The following is a 19,673-nucleotide window of genomic DNA, read 5'->3' as shown; positions in this document are numbered from 1 at the left end:
GCTTTTTGTAATGTCATTTCTCTGTGATTTGCAAAAACATAAACTTAACCAATATTTAAGACATACTTAATAATCAGTGCTGAAAATAGTATGTTCTCCCTTTTCTGCATTTTATTATTGTAAATATGTTTTTAAGATCAAATACTTTAAAAGAAAAATGTTGGATTTATAAATGCTATTTTTTATTTTACTTTTATAATAAAAAGAAAAGCAAATTGTTGATCTCACTCTGTTTGATCTCTGTAAATACTTTCCTAAGATGATTTTCTGTAATCATAGGAGCATTCCATCACCTGCTGATCACATTCACATTCCCCATTAGACTCAAGTTTTTGAATCTGGAAATAAGAAAAATAATGATGAAAAGAAAGGTGTTCTAAAATTAGAGATTTGGCAAATCCTGGCCCATCTCAGCTGATTCCTTTTCACATAACTATCCCTTTCTAATGTCTTCTCCATGTCACTGTGATTGATGAAGCACTAAATTTCAACACCCTGGAGGACCCTTCCTGCACAAGCTTTATTAATGGCTCTTCACTCATTGAATAAGGAAGGGAAGCAGGGAGCTGTGGTGGACTCTGACATACAAACAAGGTCGTTCTTGGCTTTATGGTGCTAGAAATCAAATCCAGGCTCCATCCATGCCAGGCAAGTGCTCTACCACTGAACCTACTGGAAATACTAGCTGTCCACTCCTTTGGGAGCTACCTGTGCCGTAAGAGCCACCTCCACCTTCTCCTTGGTGGCCCTACACAAAGACTTCTTAATGTGGGCCTATAAAGGCCTGCCCCACCTCTTGGACCTCGAGCTCCCCAGGAGGTCAGCTCGGCTGCTCTCACCTCCCTTTACCCACCTTCCCACGGCTGTTATCTCCTGGGCCCTCCACATAAACACCTGCATGCCAGTGTCCACCTCATAGTCAGCTTCCCAGAGAACATCACCTGTGTATGTTCTGGGAACCATGTGGGACAATTTTGTACCGTTAAGTTACATCAAAATAACCCAGTGAGGTGAATGAAATTATCCTCAATTTACAGAGAAGGAAATTGAGGCTTAAAGCATTCAACTTGCACATGGCTAAGGTGCTTCTGAGGTTGTACCCAGTGCTGTTTGTCCTGTGCTTATGGGTTGAGGAAGAATCTTGATAAGACAAGAATATTGATTTTAAAAAAATGAGCTGATAAGTAAACTCCAAAACATAGGGATTTAATATCAGATCAAGTGAAATTTCAGAGCTGAAATGATGATTATTTAATAAACAGATGTCCCAGTTGTTTAGTCACCTGAAAAAAAGTCAGAATCCTTTCCTCATCAAACCAATTTCCAGAGCTGGAGAGATGTCTTAATGGTTAAGACACCTGCCTGCAAAGTCAAAGGACCCAGGTTCTATTCTCCATGACCCATGTAAACCAGATGCACAAGGTGACGCCTGCATCTGCAGTTTGTTTACAGCAGTTGGGGGCCCTGGAGTACACATTCATATTCTCTCTCTCCCTCCCCCCCCTCCATCCATCTCTCTCTCCCTTTCTCCCTCCCTCTTTCTCTTTCTCTCAAATAAATAAATAATTTTTTTAAATCACTGCCCAGGCTGGAGTGATGGCTTAGTGGTTAAGGCACTTGCCTGCAAAGCCAAAGGACCAAGATTCAATTCCCTAGGACCCATGTAAGCCAGATGGCACAGGTGGCACATGCATCTGAAGTTCATTTGTGGTGGCCGGAGACCCTGGCACACCCATTCTTTCTCTCTGTCTCTTTCTCTCTCCCTCTCTCTCAAATAAAAGTAATAAAAATATTTTTATAAAAAAATTTCCAGCTGGATGTACTGGCACACACCTTTAATCCCAACACTCAGGAGGCCAAGGTAGGAGGATCACTGTGAGTCTGAGGCCAGCCTGAAACTACTACATAGTAATTCCAGCTCAACCTGGGCTAGAATGAGACCTTACCTCAAAAAACAAAAAAGGGGGGGATCTGGAGGGATGGCATAGCAGTTAAGGTGCTTGCCTGCAAAGCCTAAGAATCCACGTTCAATTCTCCAGTACCCACGTAAGCAAGATGCACAAGGGAGCACAAGTATCTGGAGTTCCTTCTCAGTGGCTAGAGGCTCTGACATGTCCATTCTCTTTATATCTCTCTCTCTCTCTCTCTCTCTCTCTCTCTCTCTCTCTCTCTCTCTCTTTCTCTCTCTCTCTCAAATAAGTAACAAAACAAAATAAAACATTTTTTAATTTGCAGGTATATGGGAATGTAAACCATAAGAATATTAGACATATTATGTATCAGTGGGTAAGTAATCTTGAAGTCAGAAAGGCCTTTCTAAGCAAGACTTTATACTCTGGTGTAAAAAGTACAAGTTGGGTTCTTCATTTGATGGTGTATCACAAGTAAGTGAAATCTTTTAGAGAAAATTCTGTTTTACATTACCATTTCTCTGCCCCTGTGGTGGTTAGGTACTATACAAGGGTCACAACAAGGTCTCCCGGCATATGATATGCATGCTCCTCCCACTGAAGGAGGGACTGGCTTCTGTGAGTCTAGATAGCCTGTGGTAGGGGAGGAGAGATGCAGAGTGACTTCAAGGTTAAGTCACAAAATGAAATACACCTTCTGCCCAGTGCTCCAGCATTCTTGCTCTCAGAATGCTGTTACTATATTCAGAGAGAGTCAAGTGGCCACATAACAAAGCCCAGAGCTGTAACAACCTTACTGGAGATCCCCCTCAATGATAGATATGCCATCAAGTGTCCCTGTCTGGTCTTCATGCTGCTCATAATAGTAGCAGACTGTTTTGCTGCTCTGCTCAAATCACAGATTCAAGAGCAAATTAAACAATGGTGAGTGTTTTAAGCCGTAAGTGTGGAGTAGATGTTCCCATGCCTCAGATCTTGAACTCTACAGCTTCCCTATGTGAAGCTCACTATAAAGAGAAGTTGATTTGAGAAAGAATGACCAACATGTATGCCAAGATGGAAAAATGGCATCCCCTCTTCTTTAAAATATCAGCAGCTCTGGGTCGCTTTGGTTCCAGAATTTCCACTCCTGTCCCAGGTCGGCATAATGGCCCCACATAAGCACTGCCAGCACTGAATCAGGCTCAGTGGAAGGAACCTTGCACATCGCCAGCAGATGGAGATAAATACCAAAGGGAATGCAGGCAATCAGGTGGAAAGCTACAATGGGCCTGAAATAAATCTACCCAGAAAGCTTGTGGCATAGCAGGAGGGCATTCAAAAATAGCTTCCTTAGGACATCTGATGTCTTTTGAAGTTTCTGTACTCCACAGACCTTTTCAGGATCAGCCAGCTTTCTTTCAGCAGAAGGGAACCCTACTGCTGTTCACTTACCCACCGGGGCCCCCACACTAGTTCTCCATAGCTCAGATGGTGCAGTCACCAGCATGGAATACAGCCTCACAAACTAGACCTGTGTGCTTCAGCAGGAGAAAGGGGCACAGGAGACAACCAGCCAGACTGCGCAACATCCTTACATACCAGGCCTTTTCAATTAATGATTCCTAGTGACAGTTCTCCACACAGCCCCACGTGGTCATTTAACCCTACTTTCCCACCAGAAGACAGATCCCAAATGTAACTAACTCATTCCCAATACAAATCCAGGTCCATCTGATTCCAAAGATTATTCTTTGATGATTCCTGAAAACTTTTGAAGAAAAGATGGCAAATTAATAAAAAGGGGGGGTCTGGGGAGATGGCTCGGCTGTAAAAGGCACTTGCTTGCAAAGCCTGCCAGCCTGAGTTCAATTCTCCACTACCCATATAAAGCTAGAGCACAATGCATTGCATGTGTCTGTACTTCATTTGCAGTGACAAAAGGCTCTGGCATGATATTTGATATGTTCTCTCTCTCAAGTACATAAAAATGTTTAAAGTATATGGAAGAAAAATTGCACAGAGATCTGTGCAAAGACAAAGTCACAATGTATCCAGCCAGATGCAAAGTAAACCCAGAATATCACTAAAAGGACATATTGCTTGGTTATGATGACTTAATGTTCCCCCTGGTAAAAGGTTAAGATGCTTAAGTATGAGTTATTCATAGATTATAGTCATTGCACCTTTCTTCTTCCTATCTTGTGCTTTTCAGGAAAATTGTCTTAATGTCTTACACTTCCCCAAGTAACAGATGTGGGGAGGCACAGGAATAAAAAGGAGGTAAAACACAATTCTCTTTATTTTCTCCTAAAATCACTTAACTTAGGGTAGATAAACCTTAAAGTTCACCTACCTAGAAGCTGGGAGTGTTGCTCAGTGGTAGAGCTCCATGCTTGGTGTGCACTGGGCCCTGGGCGCTAATGCTAGCGTGCAGCACCACAAGAAAAGTGTTCACCTACCACAACAAAGCTGCCAAGCTCCCCTCTTCATAAACACCAGCCATGGGAGAGCACCTGCTCCCTTGGTCCTCACCTGCGGCTGCACCAGATAAATGCTGAGCCTGGAGGTGACAAACCCCTGCCACTGGTTTCCTCAGCTTGTCACTTGGCTTTAGAACTGAGGACGGGATGCTGAGAAGAGGCTGAAAATTAAGTGACTGTCACTACATTGTTAGGACACCATCATGTGTACATTAGCTTTCTTCTGTTGCCCAGACAGATGAAAAGCTCCACCCATTGTTCAGGCTTCTTAGAGTTGGGTGGGGGGTGCTGAGACAGCAGCTTCCAATGTCCATCTGTCAACTAGCTTTTCATGCTGAGATCTCTGCAAAATGGTTAAACACCACAAGAACCTTCAAGGAGCAAAGATATGTACCCAATCATGATCCCTTGAGTATCTGTTGCAGGCCAGGCACTGCAGTGGGTGACCATTGTGTATTACCTCCCCTTGCCTAAACTTCCATTCGAATATTTTGTCCCAATCTTACAGATGAGGAAACTAAGGCACATGAAATGCATTAACTTCAGGATTTGTTTGTTTGTTATTGAGGTACGGTCTCACTCTAGCCCAGGCTGATCTGTATCTCATTCTGTAGTTCCAATCTGGCCTCATGTTCATGGCCATCTTCCTGCCTCTGCTCAGATTAAAGACATGTGCCACCATGCCCAGCTTGACTTCAAGATTTCTTGATTCCATTAGTGTGCTTTGTGTTGTTTTTGTTTTTTTGAGGTAGGGTCTTGCTGTAGCTCAGGCTGACCTGGAATTCACTATGTAGTCTCAGTGTCCTCAAACTCATAGGCCTTCTCCTACTTCTGCCTCCCAAGTGCTGGGATTAAAGGCGTGAGCCACCACACCAGGCTAACTAGTGTGCTTTAATAGACCACACTTCGGCAGGTTCTGTGGAGAGGAAATTATCGCTCTTCTCCAACCATGGCTCCCACCATCCTGCTGGAGGTCCACGGGGAGGGGCCTAGAGTTTGGAGGAGAATGTGAAAGAGACTGGGGTAGGCCACTTCCTCTCAAATTGTTCTGGAGAAAAACTTTAATTCCACAGTTAAACTGAGAGCAAGGAAACCCAAGGGGAGGTCTACCTCTGAGCTCCAGATTGAGAGGGCTGTTGATCTTGCAAACAGGTCCCAGGCTAAATCATAACTCCTTCTCTGTGGGAGGCAAACCTTAAGATTCTTTTTAGTTCCAAATACACTGAAAAGTCACCTGCCATCATGATAAATGAACATCATCAGAGATAAAATAATTTCTCAGGATTAAGAACGGGAGACATAAACTGTGCACACGCCTTTAATCCCAGTACTTGGGAGGCAGAGGTAGGAGGATCACCATGAGTTTGAGGCCAGCCTGAGACTACATAGTGAATTACAGGTCAGCCTGAGCTAGAGTGAAACCCTACCTCAAAAAACCTAAAAAAAAAAATAATAATAAAAATAAAAATAAAAAACTAAAAGGGAGATATGGGGGCTGGAGAGATGGCTTAGCGGTTAAACACTTGCCTGTGAAGCCTAAAGACCCCACTTCGAGGCTCAATTCCCCAGGACTCAAGTTAGCCAGATGCACAAGGGGCGCACGCGTCTGGAGTTCGTTTGCAGTGGCTGGAGGCCCTGGTGCGCCCATTCTCTCTCTCTCTCTCTCTCTCTCTGCCTCTCTCTCTCTGTCTGTTGCTGTCAAATAAATAAATAAAAGTAAACAAAATTTTTTTTAAAAGGGGGATATGGGCTTAGGGTGGGAGGTTCGATGGTACAATATATGCCTAGTGCACATGAAGCACTGGGTTCAACCACCAGCACCCATGCCCAAGAATGTCAGCACCAAGTCACACCTTCTCTGAAGGAAATCCTAAGACCATCACAGCTATGAGGGGGAAGTAGAATTGAGGCAGTTTGGGGGTGGTAGGGCCCCAAAGTAAACAGCTTTCTTCTTTGCTAAATAGTTTGGAATTATTCTTGGTCCTGTAGGGGAAAGTCTAGATCATTACACTTTACCACGTGGCTGGCCTTGTCTCATCTGTCACCTGGGAGGGTCCTTCCACTCCCTTCTGAGAAGGTCCTCCTTTAGAACTGAGATTTCTGGGAAGACTGATCTTTCCCAGATATCCTTGCTCTAGACTACACTGGATAGACCAGCCACCTATCCATGAGGCTCACATGAAAGTCCTAACCTGAAGCCGGGCATGGTGGTACACTTCTTTAATCCAGCACTCAGGAGGCAGAGGCAGGAGGGATCCCCATGAGTTCAAGACCACCCTGAGACTACATAGTGAATTCCAGGTCAGCCTGGGCTAGAGTAGACTCTACCTTGAAAAAAAAAATTGTAACCTGAGTCTCAAGGTGGGCTTTGCAAATCCCCATCTTGCCTCCTTAGGAAAGATTTATCTTCCTTCCTTCCTTCCCTTAAGCCCCCTTCCTCTTAAAGCTCTTTCTCCTAAAACTCTATAATAAAATCTTTCTTAATCTAGTCCTCTGGTCTGTGAATTTCATTCGTCAAATTCATAAGACAAGAATCCAGAGACACCCCAAAATTATCAGTGTATTGGCATGTATTGGTGAACTGGCAAAGGAACCCCAATTCTTGTATCAGGATGGGGAGATTTGCAGCAGCAAAGCTTGTTGCCCTTCTACTCATTTACATAGGCCCTGCCCTCTGACCTCGATGCTGTGTACATGCCATGGCCAGCACAGCTATGAGGGAAGGCAGGATTCGGGGGCCCTTGCCCTCACTCACAGAAACCCTGTCCTCTGACCTCCATGCTGTGCAGTTTCTTCAAAGCTATGCAAGAGGCCTTGGGCTTGTTAAGGCTAAGATTACCATCTTCAGGAGGCCATGACCCTTTGGGATCCCACCTAGAGGAAAGGGGCAAGTTCGTCTTCCCGGCATTCTGCACAGAACTGCAGGACTGTGGCTTCTGTTTTCCAAGAAGCAGAGGCTGCTTCTCAGAGAAATGAACTTCTCTTCAGACCAGGATAGAGAAAACCAAGACACTAGAAACTCCATCCCCAGGCTTCCTTCTCGGATCAGGCAGCATGGAGCTGGCTGTGCACAATACAAGGTAAGCCCTTCAAGAACACAGGGACATGCTTCCAATCAAAGGTTGAACGCTGATGCAGACACTGAACAATGAGATGATTAGGTCTAACCTCTGACAAAAAGAGATATTTTCTTTATTACAAAACTTTCACTAGGGCTGGAAAGCTGGAGAGATGGCCTAGTGGATAAAGGTGCTCTCTTGCAAAGCATGGGTTTGATTCCCTAGTACAAATATACAAAGTGGTGCAGGCATCATATGCAGGGGCAGGAGGCCCTGGCATACCCATTCTCTCTTGTTCTCGCTCGCTCTCTCTCTTTCCCCTAACTAAATAAATAAATAAATGAGTCTACTAAAAATTAACTTTTACAGCCGGGCATGGTGGCGCATGCCTTTAATCCCAGCACTCGGGAGGCAGAGGAAGGAGGATTGCCGTGAGTTCTAGGCCACCCTGAGACTCCATAGTGAATTCCAGGTCAGCCTGGGCTAGAGTGAGGCCCTACCTCGAAAAATCCAAAAAATAAATAAATAAATAAATAATAAGAAAAAAAAATAACTTTTACAAACCCAAGTGTGTGGCACACAGCTGTAATCTCAATGCTTGGGAGGCTGAGGCAAGAGAATTATTGCCTTTTCAAAGCCAACCTGTTCTTCATAGAGCTCAAGACCAGCCTGGGTGCTGGGGAGGCAGCTCAGTCAATAACGGGCCGGCACTGCAAGCCTGAGGACCCAAGTTCAAACTCCTGAACCCAAGCAAAAAGGCCGAGCATGATGGCAAGCACCAGGGAGGCAGACACGGGAGGGAGCGTTGCCCGGGCTCACTAGCCAGCCAGCAGCCTAGTTCGCGAGTTCCAAACCAATGAGACACCCTGCCTCTAAAAACAAAAAAAGTGTATGGTGTTTCTGAGGAGCAATACTCAAGATTGTCTTCTGTCCTCCGTTTGTATGCACACACACAGACCAGCCTGGGCTACATACATACTGAGACCCTGACTCAAAAAAAAAAAAAAAAAAATTGCAGTTCCCCTGTGCTTTCCTACAGCAATAGTGCATAACTTGCCAATTTTTGCTCAAATATTTGGATGAGAAGCTTCACACTATGGATAACTTTCTTTTGCACACTGGTTCATCACCTGTCCAAATGCAAATGTTCCCCATGCATTTGAAGTGAATTTCTTTCTGTAATATGTAATAACTATCTTGAAAATAACAAAACAAAATATCTTTAAGCATGAATGCTTTTATTTGAAAATGTTTTTAAATATTTACTCTCATAACACTCAGAGGTCACTGGAGGGGCGTTGCTTCCTGCCACATTCCACAGGACAAAGACGCTGATGTGTGCATAGGTGTCTGTCCAGTGAAGAGGGATGGCTGGGCCAGGACTCGGCCTTCAGCCCTCAGAGTTGTTCCCTGAGCTTCAATTTGTAGCCAGTCACAGAGCACATGTTACCATGCAGAGACAAGGCAGGCGTGTAAGATAGAAGCAGCAGCTTGCCAATGGGGACGTTGAAGGGCATTGCCCACAGCTGGTGGAGCAGCAGGAGCAGCGCTTGGTCAGGCTGAGTCAGCATCTGGAGATAGGGACTCCACGTGATGCCCAGAACAGCAAGAGGCCCCGAGAACCCAAGCCCGCCTTCTTCCTCTTCCTCTTCATCCTTTCAGTCCCCTCTCCTCCAGCTTTGGGATCCTTTGGAGCCTTTTTCTTGACAGTCACCTGGCTCCATTTCCTGGCAGGCATCACCTTCCCCAGCAAGTCATGCCGGGTCTTCCAAAAACCCATCCCTGGGCCAGCCATGTTAGTGCAGAATCCTAGCTCCGAGCCTAGTCCTGAGAGGTCAAAATGACTAGGAATGACCGCTCCGTGAAGTCCACCTGCAGCCTCCAGCGAGGCCCTGCCACTGTGCAAAGCTGCCCAGAACAAGTGCAGCAGACAGCTTCAGGTTAGCTGAGATGAACTTCCAGACCAAGCACAGTTATGAAGGAAGGGATTTTTATTGAAGCTTACAGATCCAGGGGAAGTACCATAATGGCAGAAGAAACTGGCCTGCCTTCCCAGGTCCAAGCAGACAGAGAGAGAGAGAAGCACAAGCCAAAAAGCCAAACGCCACATAGCACACTTTAGGAACTCCAGCTAGGCACACTTTGCATACATATGTTTAGATTGAAATCTGAAACCCACCACCACACCTTAAGATCCACCTACTGACACTGCCTTCAGCCAGGTGGCTGCAGATGCAAACTACAAACAAATAAAGAAACTGAATATATGGGGGGGGGGACATCTATTCAAACCACCACAACAAGCCTTCTGAGACCCCGCAGCCATCACAGCCTGGGATCCAACACGGGAGAAAACTACCTCCCCAGGAGACGGGGACAGCGTGGGCCCACACCGGGTCTTGTGCTCACAAGGCAGCGAACCGCTCACGCCTTTGCAAACCAGCCCAGCACACTCTTCTACTCTTCTCCATGCCTGTTTTGCTCCCGGAAGGTCAAAGTCACCATTTGGCCCGCCTTCCTCACACCCAGCCAAACGCTTAGCATGACTGGCACTTGCACACAGCATGTGGGCCAGGAGCCATTTGGGTTCTGGAGAGCAATGGCGGGGTGTGAACGCAGCACAGGAGCCCGGGTCCGGGTGGCGTGCCATTCCTCTCCACACATGCGCGGGCGGCTCCGGTCTCCTTTTATGGCTCACCAGACTTCTCCATCCATCATCCACCCCAGAGGCTGCGCAACAAGCTTTTGTAGATCCGTAGTAATTAAACTTCAATTAAAACCCATTCAGATGTTACCTTTTGCCAAACATTAACGATGGGTGAAAATGAAGTAAAAAGAGGTGCCGAGAGCAAAGCAGTTCTGTACCGCAGAGTCCTGTGACCGAGCCAGTTCCGCTGCCTCCGCCCGCCCGGCTCCATCAGCCCCGGAGCCTAGTGCGAAGTCCACTCAGCTGTCACTTCTTTCCTTGCCCTTATTCCTGCCTCTCCTCCTCCTCCTTTCCTTTCCCGTTTTCTCTTCTTTTCTCCCTTTTCTCTCCCTCGCCTTTTTTCTTTCCTCTTCCTTTCTCTTTCACCTTTTCTCTATTCCTTCCTCTTTCTCTTCCTCCCAACCCTTCTTTATCCTTTTCTCTCTTTCCCTACACCTTCCTTTACTCTTCATCATACACTTCTTCCTTCTCTTTCCTTAAGTAGTTGCAGATGCGAGCATGCAGGCCAGGCCAGCAGCAACCAGCTTTCCAAAACCTCTCCAAGGTTGAGGTCCCTTCCAAACCCCCCTCATGCTCCCCACTCGGGTATGGTAGCAGCAGAGTACAGTAGCCCACAAGAAGGCTCCTGGAAGCCAGAACCCAGGCCTGGGCAACAGCCAGCCTTATCCCAGCAGCCTCGTTTGCTGTGCATAGAAGCCTCTACTGGAAGAAGCAGAACTTTGCCAACAGCTGGCCCCGCTCTCGCTACTCTTTTGTTTTGTTTTTCCTTTGATAAAACTGAACACAGCCATACCAAAAAAAAAAAAAAAACATGAACTATCTTCAGCTTTCTGCTTGATTTTTCCCCCTTCAACTCAGATCAACCTGAGGAATTAACTTTCCCCACAGAAAAGCTTCAAAGCTTTGCTTTGGGCAAGAGGTCCTGTAGGCCTTGTCATTCAAGTCAAGGCTGACCTTACCTTTTGAGGAATTATAACTATAAGCCATCATTTGCTCAGTACTCAACCAATACTACCGCTGGACAGACAGCCTTTATCTTACATGCTCGTATAGGTTCTATGAGACAGCTATTATTATTGACTTCATTGTGGACACAAGAAGTTAGACCTGCAGCCATGGCTGGCAAGGAAGCAGCCTTTAATGACACAGTAAAAGAAAGTGTGATCGGGACTTCCGGTTAAGATGGCGGCCTAGGTACCACGCCAAAGCAGCCTAGGGGGGGGGGAAAGACCAAAAAAAACTCAGCAAAATACACACTTTTACTAAAAAGTGAGGTGTATAGGAAGTTGAGGCGGCAGCGGAGAAGTGGAAGAGTTATAGAGCATCCAGAGCCTGCACAGGCGGGAACAGCGGCTCCGGGGCGGCTCGGCCACCCGCCGCAACCGCGGAGCAACAGAAAACCGCCGGACTCTCGGCTCGAGCCGCAGGACAAGCCAGGTGCGGGATTTTCCCCTCACACCACGCTCTCCGCAACTCGGGAAACGTGAGGGGAGAGCGGCAGCGAGCAACGGAGGGAGGAGCAGACCGCGAGGTAAAAGCACACGTGGAGAAGCGATACAACCAGAGCAGCCGCGGCTCGCTCCCCTCCCCCGCCGTCTGAACCCAGCTCCAGCGAACACAGCAGTGGCCCGGGACCCGGCCACGCCAACTTGGGCTGACGGCGGGACCCAAGCAGGAGCAGAATTCGGCAGCAACTTCAGCGGCTCCAGCACCGGTACCAGTGGCCCCAGCAGCAGCAGACCCAGGAGCGGCAGCGGTGGCAGATCCCGCAGCAGCGGCTTCGGGGTGAGCAGCAGCGGTGGACACGGCAACGGCAGCTTCAGCAGCGGTGGTGGCTCCGGGGGTGGCAGCTACAACAGCTGCAGAGGCGGCAGCAGCGGCTCAGTTTGCCCCGTAGGAAAAGCAAGTGCCCAGCTCCAGAAATCAGAACAGCAGCCCGACGACCCAGGCAGCAACTTGACTGAGACCACAATCACCCAAGGTAACTGGGATTGCACCAGGGAAGGGTCTCACTTGGTCACAAGCTGACTTGGATACCTCAACAGACCAGAAATCTAAACCTCTTTGTTGATAGAGGATCTGGTCATTATAATAACTACTCTTGCATACATACTCGGGGCTGTTTTTGATGGAATGGGTACAGTGTTTAGTTAAATTTTAGAATCTACCAGTATATTATTCCACTCAGCCTGCTTGAATACTCCTATAGCAGGGAAACTCAACCCCTAAGAACATCTTTGTAGATACTCTGAGAGTCTTAAGAGCCACACCTAATACCTTAAGGTCCTACCCTGAAAATATATTATATCCAATCAATTGATACAGCTAAGAATACACAGCTAGCTAGAAAATCCAAGCATTAACTTAATCCAATGTAAAAATATATACATTATAACACAAGAAACACTAAAAAGCAAGATGATATAAATCCACCTAAAAGTATTAATGCATCAGAAATGTCCTCCAGTGAGAAAGAGTTAGAGGAAATGCCTGAGAAAGAGTTCAAAAGAATAATTATAAATATGTTCAAAGAGGTCAAAGAACACATAAAAACAATCAAAGAAGAAATCAAAGAGGAAATCAAAGGAATCAAAGAAGAGGCAGGACACCAATTTAATGAAATAAAGAAGGCAATACAAGACATAAATAGAGAAATAGAAATAATAAAGAAAAACCAGTCAGAATTACTAGCAATAAAGAACACAGTTAATGAAATAAAAAACTCTGTAGAAAATCTCACCAGTAGGATGGATGAGGGAGAGGACAGAATATCTAAGCTAGAAGATCAGGTGGCAGACCTAATGCAGTCCAACAAAGAGAAAGACAAACTTATAGAAAAGTATGAGTGGGAATTTCAAGATATTCGGGACACTATGAAAAGATCCAATATAAGAATTCAGGGCATAGTAGAAGGAGAAGAATTCCACTCCAGAGGCATAGTAGGCATCTTCAACAAAATCATAGAGGAAAATTTTCCCCAAATTGGGAAAGAGGTGCCAATACAGATACAGGAAGCCTTTAGAACCCCAGCCAGACAAAACCCAGAAAGAAACTCTCCTCGCCACATTATACTCAAACTTCCAAACACACAAACCAAAGAAAAAATATTGAAAGCAGTTAGAGAGAAAAATCAAGTTACCTATAAAAGCAAGCCCATCAGGATTACAGCAGATTATTCAACACAAACTTTTAAAGCCAGAAGGGCCTGGAGTGATATATTCCAAGTTCTGAAAGATAACAACTGTCAACCAAGGTTACTTTATCCTGCAAAGTTATCCATCCAAATAGATGGAGAAATAAAGACATTCCATGACAAAAGCAGGTTAAAGGAATATCTGAAGACAAAACCAGCTCTACAGAAAATACTTGATAGAATCCTCCATGCTGAAGAAAAGGAAAAGCACACATATAAGGAACCTAGAAAAAACCAGCCATACTCAAATACCAGTTAACAGAAGAGAGCATAGGTAGAACAAGTAACACACACACACACACACACAAATGGCAAACATAAATACACACCTTTCAATAATATCTCTTAATATCAACGGTCTCAATGCCCCAACGAAAAGACATAGATTTGCAGACTGGGTTAAAAAGCAGGATCCTACAATCTGTTGTCTTCAAGAAACTCACCTTTCTACAAAGGATAGACATTATCTTAGGGTGAAAGGTTGGAAGACGGTGTTTCAAGCAAATGGGCCTAGAAAACAAGCAAGGGTTGCTATCCTAATATCAGACAGGGTGGACTTTAGTCCGAAGTTAGTCAAAAAAGATAAGGAAGGTCACTTTATATTGATTAAGGGCACACTACAACAGGAGGACATTACAATCCTAAACATATATGCACCTAACATGGGGGCTCCCAAATTTGTCAAACAAACACTATTAGAACTAAGGTCACAGATAACACCAAACACGGTGGTGGTGGGTGACTTTAACACCCCACTCTCATCAATTGACAGGTCATCCAGGGAAAGAATAAACAGAGAGGCATCTGGACTAAATGAGGTCATAGAAGGAATGGACCTAACAGATATATACAGGACATTTCATCCAAAGGCTGCAGAATATACATTCTTTTCAGCAGCACATGGAACATTCTCTAAAATAGACCATATATTAGGACACAAAGCAAATCTTAACAAATTCAGGAAAATTGAAATAATTCCTTGCATTCTATCTGACCACAATGGAATTAAACTACAAATCAGTAGCAAGAAAGGCTATAGAGCATACACAAAATCATGGAAACTAAACAATACACTACTAAATGATGAGTGGGTCAATGAAGAAATCAAAAAGGAAATCAAAAAATTTATAGAGTCAAATGATAATGAGAACACAACATACCAAAATCTCTGGGACACAATGAAGGCAGTTCTAAGAGGTAAATTTATAGCCTTAAGTGCCTATATTAAGAAATTAGAAAGGTCGCAAGTAAACGACCTAATGCTTCGCCTTAAAGCCTTGGAAAAAGAAGAACAAGGCAAACCAAAAAGTAGTAGACGGGAAGAAATAATAAATATTAGGGCAGAAATTAATGAAATAGAAACAAAAAGAACAATCCAAAGAATTAATGAAACAAAGAGTTGGTTCTTTGAAAGGATAAACAAGATTGATAAACCCTTAGCAAATCTGACCAAAAGAAAGAGAGAAGAGACACAAATTAATAAAATCAGAGATGAACAAGGTAACATCACAACAGATTCCAGAGAAATTCAAAAAATTATAGGGACATACTATAAAAGCATATACTCCACAAAGTATGAAAATCTGAAAGAAATGGATGATTTCCTTGATCTATATGACCTACCTAAATTAAATCAAAATGAGATTAATCACTTAAATAGACCTATAACAAACATGGAGATCCGAGCAGTTATCAATAATCTCCCAACTAAAAAAAGCCCAGGCCCGGATGGATTCACTGCTGAATTTTACCAGACTTTTAAGGAAGAGCTAACACCATTGCTTCTTAAGCTTTTCCAGGAAATAGAAAAAGAAGGAATCCTACCAAACTCCTTCTATGAGGCCAGCATCACCCTGATACCAAAACCAGGCAAAGATAGAACAAAAAAAGAAAATTACAGACCAATCTCCCTCATGAACATAGATGCAAAAATTCTCAACAAAATATTGGCAAACAGAATACAAGAGTATATCAAAAAGATCATTCACCCTGACCAAGTAGGCTTTATCCCAGAGATGCAGGGATGGTTCAACATACGCAAATCTATAAATGTAATACATTACATAAATGGGTTGAAGGACAAAAATCACATGATCATCTCATTAGACGCAGAGAAAGCATTTGACAAAATCCAACATCCCTTCATGATAAAAGTCCTACAGAGACTGGGAATAGAAGGAACATATCTCAATATAATAAAGGCTATTTATGACAAGCCTACAGCCAACATATTACTAAATGGGGAAAAACTGGAAGCTTTTCCACTAAAATCAGGAACAAGACAAGGGTGTCCACTGTCTCCACTTCTATGTAATATAGTTTTGGAAGTCTTAGCCATAGCAATAAGGCAAGAGACACACATAAAAGGGATACAAATTGGAAAGGAAGAAATCAAGTTATCATTATTTGCAGATGACATGATTCTATACATAAAGGACCCTAAAGACTCTACTAGCAAGCTGTTAGAGCTGATCAAAACCCACAGCAATGTAGCAGGATACAAAATAAATACACAGAAATCAGTAGCCTTCATATATGCTAACAACAAACACACAGAGGATGAAATCAGAGAATCACTCCCATTCACAATTGCATCAAAAAAAAATAAAATACCTTGGAATAAACCTAACTAAGGAAGTAAAGAATCTATACAATGAGAACTTTAAGACACTCAAGCGAGAAATTGCAGAAGACACTAGAAAGTGGAGAAACATCCCTTGTTCCTGGCTTGGAAGAATCAATATCGTGAAAATGGCAATCTTACCTAAAGCAATCTACACATTTAATGCAATCCCTATCAAAATTCCAAAGGCTTTCTTCATGGAAATAGAAAAAACAATCCAAAAATTCATTTGGAATCATAAAAAACCTCGAATATCTAAAATAATACTGAGCAACAAAAAAGAGGCTGGTGGTATCACCATACCTGATTTTAACCTATACTACAGAGCCATAGTAACAAAAACAGCATGGTACTGGCACAAAAACAGACATGTAGATCAGTGGAACAGAATAGAGGACCCAGATGTAAGCCCAAGTAGCTATAGCCACCTGATATTCGATAAAAATGCCAAAAATACTCATTGGAGAAGAGACAGCCTCTTCAGCAAATGGTGTTTTGAAAACTGGATAAATATCTGCAGAAGGATGAAAATAGATTCTTCTCTCTCGCCATGCACAAGAATTAAGTCCAAATGGATTAAAGACCTTAACATCAGACCTGAAACTCCAAAACTGCTAGAGAGAAAAGTAGGGGAAACCCTTCAACATATTGGTCTTGGCAAAGACTTTCTGAATACAACCCCAATTGCTCAGGCAATAAAACCACAGATTAACCACTGGGACCTAATGAAATTACAAAGATTTTGCACTGCAAAGGACACAGTGAAAAAAGCAAAGAGGCAACCTACAGAATGGGAAAAAATCTTCGCCAGCTATATATCTGATAGAGGATTAATATCTAGGATATACAAAGAACTCAAAAAGTTAACTAATAAGGAATCAAACAAGCCAATCAAAAAATGGGCTATGGAGCTAAATAGAGAGTTCTCAAAGGAAGAAATACGAATGGCATATAAGCACCTAAAAAAATGTTCTACGTCACTAGTCATCAGGGAAATGCAGATTAAAACTACATTGAGATTCCATCTCACTCCTGTCAGATTGGCCACCATCATGAAAACAAATGATCATAAATGTTGGCGGGGATGTGGAAAAAAAGGAACCCTTCTGCACTGCTGGTGGGAATGCAATCTGGTCCAGCCATTGTGGAAAACAGTGTGGAGGTTCCTAAAGCAGCTAGAGATTGATCTACCATATGACCCAGCTATAGCACTCCTAGGCATATATCCAAAGGACTCATCTCATTTCCTTAGAAGTACATGCTCAACCATGTTTATTGCTGCTCAATTTATAATAGCTGGGAAATGGAACCAGCCTAGATGTCCCTCAACAGATGAGTGGATAATGAAGATGTGGTACATTTATACAATGGAGTTCTACTCAGCAGTAAAGAAAAATGAAGTTATGAAATTTGCAGAAAAATGGATGGACCTGGAAAGTATTATACTAAGTCAGGTAACCCAGGCCCAGAAAGCCAAGCGCCACATGTTCTCCCTCATATGGGGATCCTAGCTACAGATGACTGGGCTTCTGTGTGAGAATGAAAATACTTAGTAGCAGAGGCCAGTAAGTTGAAAAGGAGACATAAAGGGTGGAGAAAGGAAGGGAGGAGGATACTTAATAGGTTGATATTGTATATATGTAATTACAATGATTGTAATGGGGAGGTAATATGATTGAGAATGGAATTTCAAACGGGAAAGTGTGGGGGTGGGGAGGGAGGGAATTACCATGGGATATATTTTATAATCATGGAAAATGTTAATAAAACTTTAAAAAAAAAAAAAAAAGAAAGTGTGATCGATAAGGAGTACCCACCGTGGAGGAAGAGCACCCCTTTTCTTCATGGTTGGGTGCTGAACCATGCCCTGGAGTGGCCAGGCTTGACTGCACAGTGCCTTCCAGACATACCGAGACCTGAGAGGAAAGATTTCAGCATTCATCAACTTGTCCTGGGGACGCACAAATCAGATGAACAAAGCCACCTTATGACAGCCAGAGTCCAGCGCCCCAATGATGACACCTACTTTGATGCAGCCCACAACAACAGTGAGAAAGATGTATTAGGAGGCCTTTGGCTCTGTTTGTGGGAAGACTGTAATGGAAACCAAGGTCAACCATAAAGAAGTGTACATTGGGCTGGAGAGATGGCTTAGCGGTTAAGCGCTTGCCTGTGAAGCCTAAGGACCCCGGTTCGAGGCTCAGTTCCCCAGGTCCCATGTTAGCCAGATGCACAAGGGAGCACCGTGTCTGGAGTTCATTTGCAGAGGCTGGAAGCCCTGGCGCACCCATTCTCTCTCTCTCCCTCTATCTGTCTTTCTCTCTGTGTCTGTCACTCTCAAATAAATAAATAAATAAAAATTTTTAAAAAAATAAAAAATATATTAAAAAAAAAAAAAGAAGTGTACATTGCCCATTGCATGCCTCAGAATCCCTGCAACATTGCAACAGACTCTAGCACTGACGGTGTTGCTTTTGACTACACAAAGCGTCCTTCTAAACTAGACCTTTCGGGAGAGAGCAACCTAGACTTGCATCTCTGTCAACATCAGAAGGAAAGCTGTGGTCTTTTGTAGACCCCGGATCTCAGTGGAAACTTATTTGGTGCTTCACAAGACCAGACTGTCTGCGTGAGGGACATCATTGATGTTCCAAGGGAAAAAGTGGTGGATGTGAGGACCATCTTGTTAGGCATACAGCAGTGGTGGGAAGTATAGCTAGGCCTCTACTCTCTAAGAACCATCCTTAAAGGTACACAGCAGTAGTAGATGGTGTTGCCTGGCCTCTATTCCCTAAGGACCATCTTTATGGCACACAGCAGTAGTAGGTGTTGCCCACCCTCTGCTCCCTAAGGACCATCTTTACAGACACACAGAAGTAAATGTGCTGCCTGGCCTCTACTCTCTGTGTCTCTGTTTGGTTCTGTTGCTGATGATCAGAAACTTCTGAGATACTGGTTCAAATAGCACTTCCAGACCAAGCCACTCAGTCCGGGATCACAGCGCTGAAGTGAGTGAGCTGTCTTCCCACCCATACAATGAGGTCATTCTTGCTGCCGGATCAATTGGTAAGGCTGTTGCCTTGTGGGTATCTGAGATTCTGAAACTCAAGATGCCTTGCTTTGAATCACATAAGGATGAAATATTCTGGGTTCAGTGGTGACCTCACAAGGAGACTGTTTTGGCTTCCAGTGGTACTGATCGTAGGTTGAATGTCTGAGATTTAATTAGAGGAACAATCCTCAGGAGATGCAAAAGCCAGCCCACCACAGTTGATGACTCATGGTTGGTCACACTGCCAAAATACCTGATGTCTCCTAGACTCTCACTGATCCGTGGGTGATCTGCTCTCTAGCAGAAGACAATGTCCTGCGAGTGTGCCAAATGACTTTTATAATGATGAAGACCCTGATGGAAGTGTGGCTGCAGAAGAACAAGAACCCTAGCCATGTCTGCACTCTTGGTTTCGGACTCCCCCCGTCTGAACCCTAAGATTGATTTAACACTGGTTTTGAGACAGACTTTTTTCAGCTAACCCACTATAATAGGTACCACCAACAATGCTATTAGAGCAGACAATCCATGTTTTCTAAACCTTTTCAAATTTTTTTAAAATTTATTATATTTCTGAGAGATGGAAAATATGGGTACACCAGGGCCTTTAGCCACTGCAAATGAACCCCAGATGCATGTGCCACCTTGTGCATCTGGCTTATAGGGA

At 43.9% G+C, this 19,673-nt stretch overlaps 1 pseudogene; it reads left to right on the top strand.

Annotated features, from left to right (window-relative positions):
* The first annotated feature begins 11,253 nt into the window (after positions 1-11,253).
* Positions 11,254-19,398, top strand: LOC101596442 (annotated as a pseudogene).
* Positions 19,399-19,673: the final 275 nt, after the last annotated feature.

Source organism: Jaculus jaculus, chromosome 2 (assembly GCF_020740685.1).
Source record: "Jaculus jaculus isolate mJacJac1 chromosome 2, mJacJac1.mat.Y.cur, whole genome shotgun sequence".
NCBI lineage: Eukaryota > Metazoa > Chordata > Mammalia > Rodentia > Dipodidae > Jaculus > Jaculus jaculus.
Note: the sequence above shows the minus strand (reverse complement) of the source record. Positions and strands in the feature narration are given on the sequence as shown.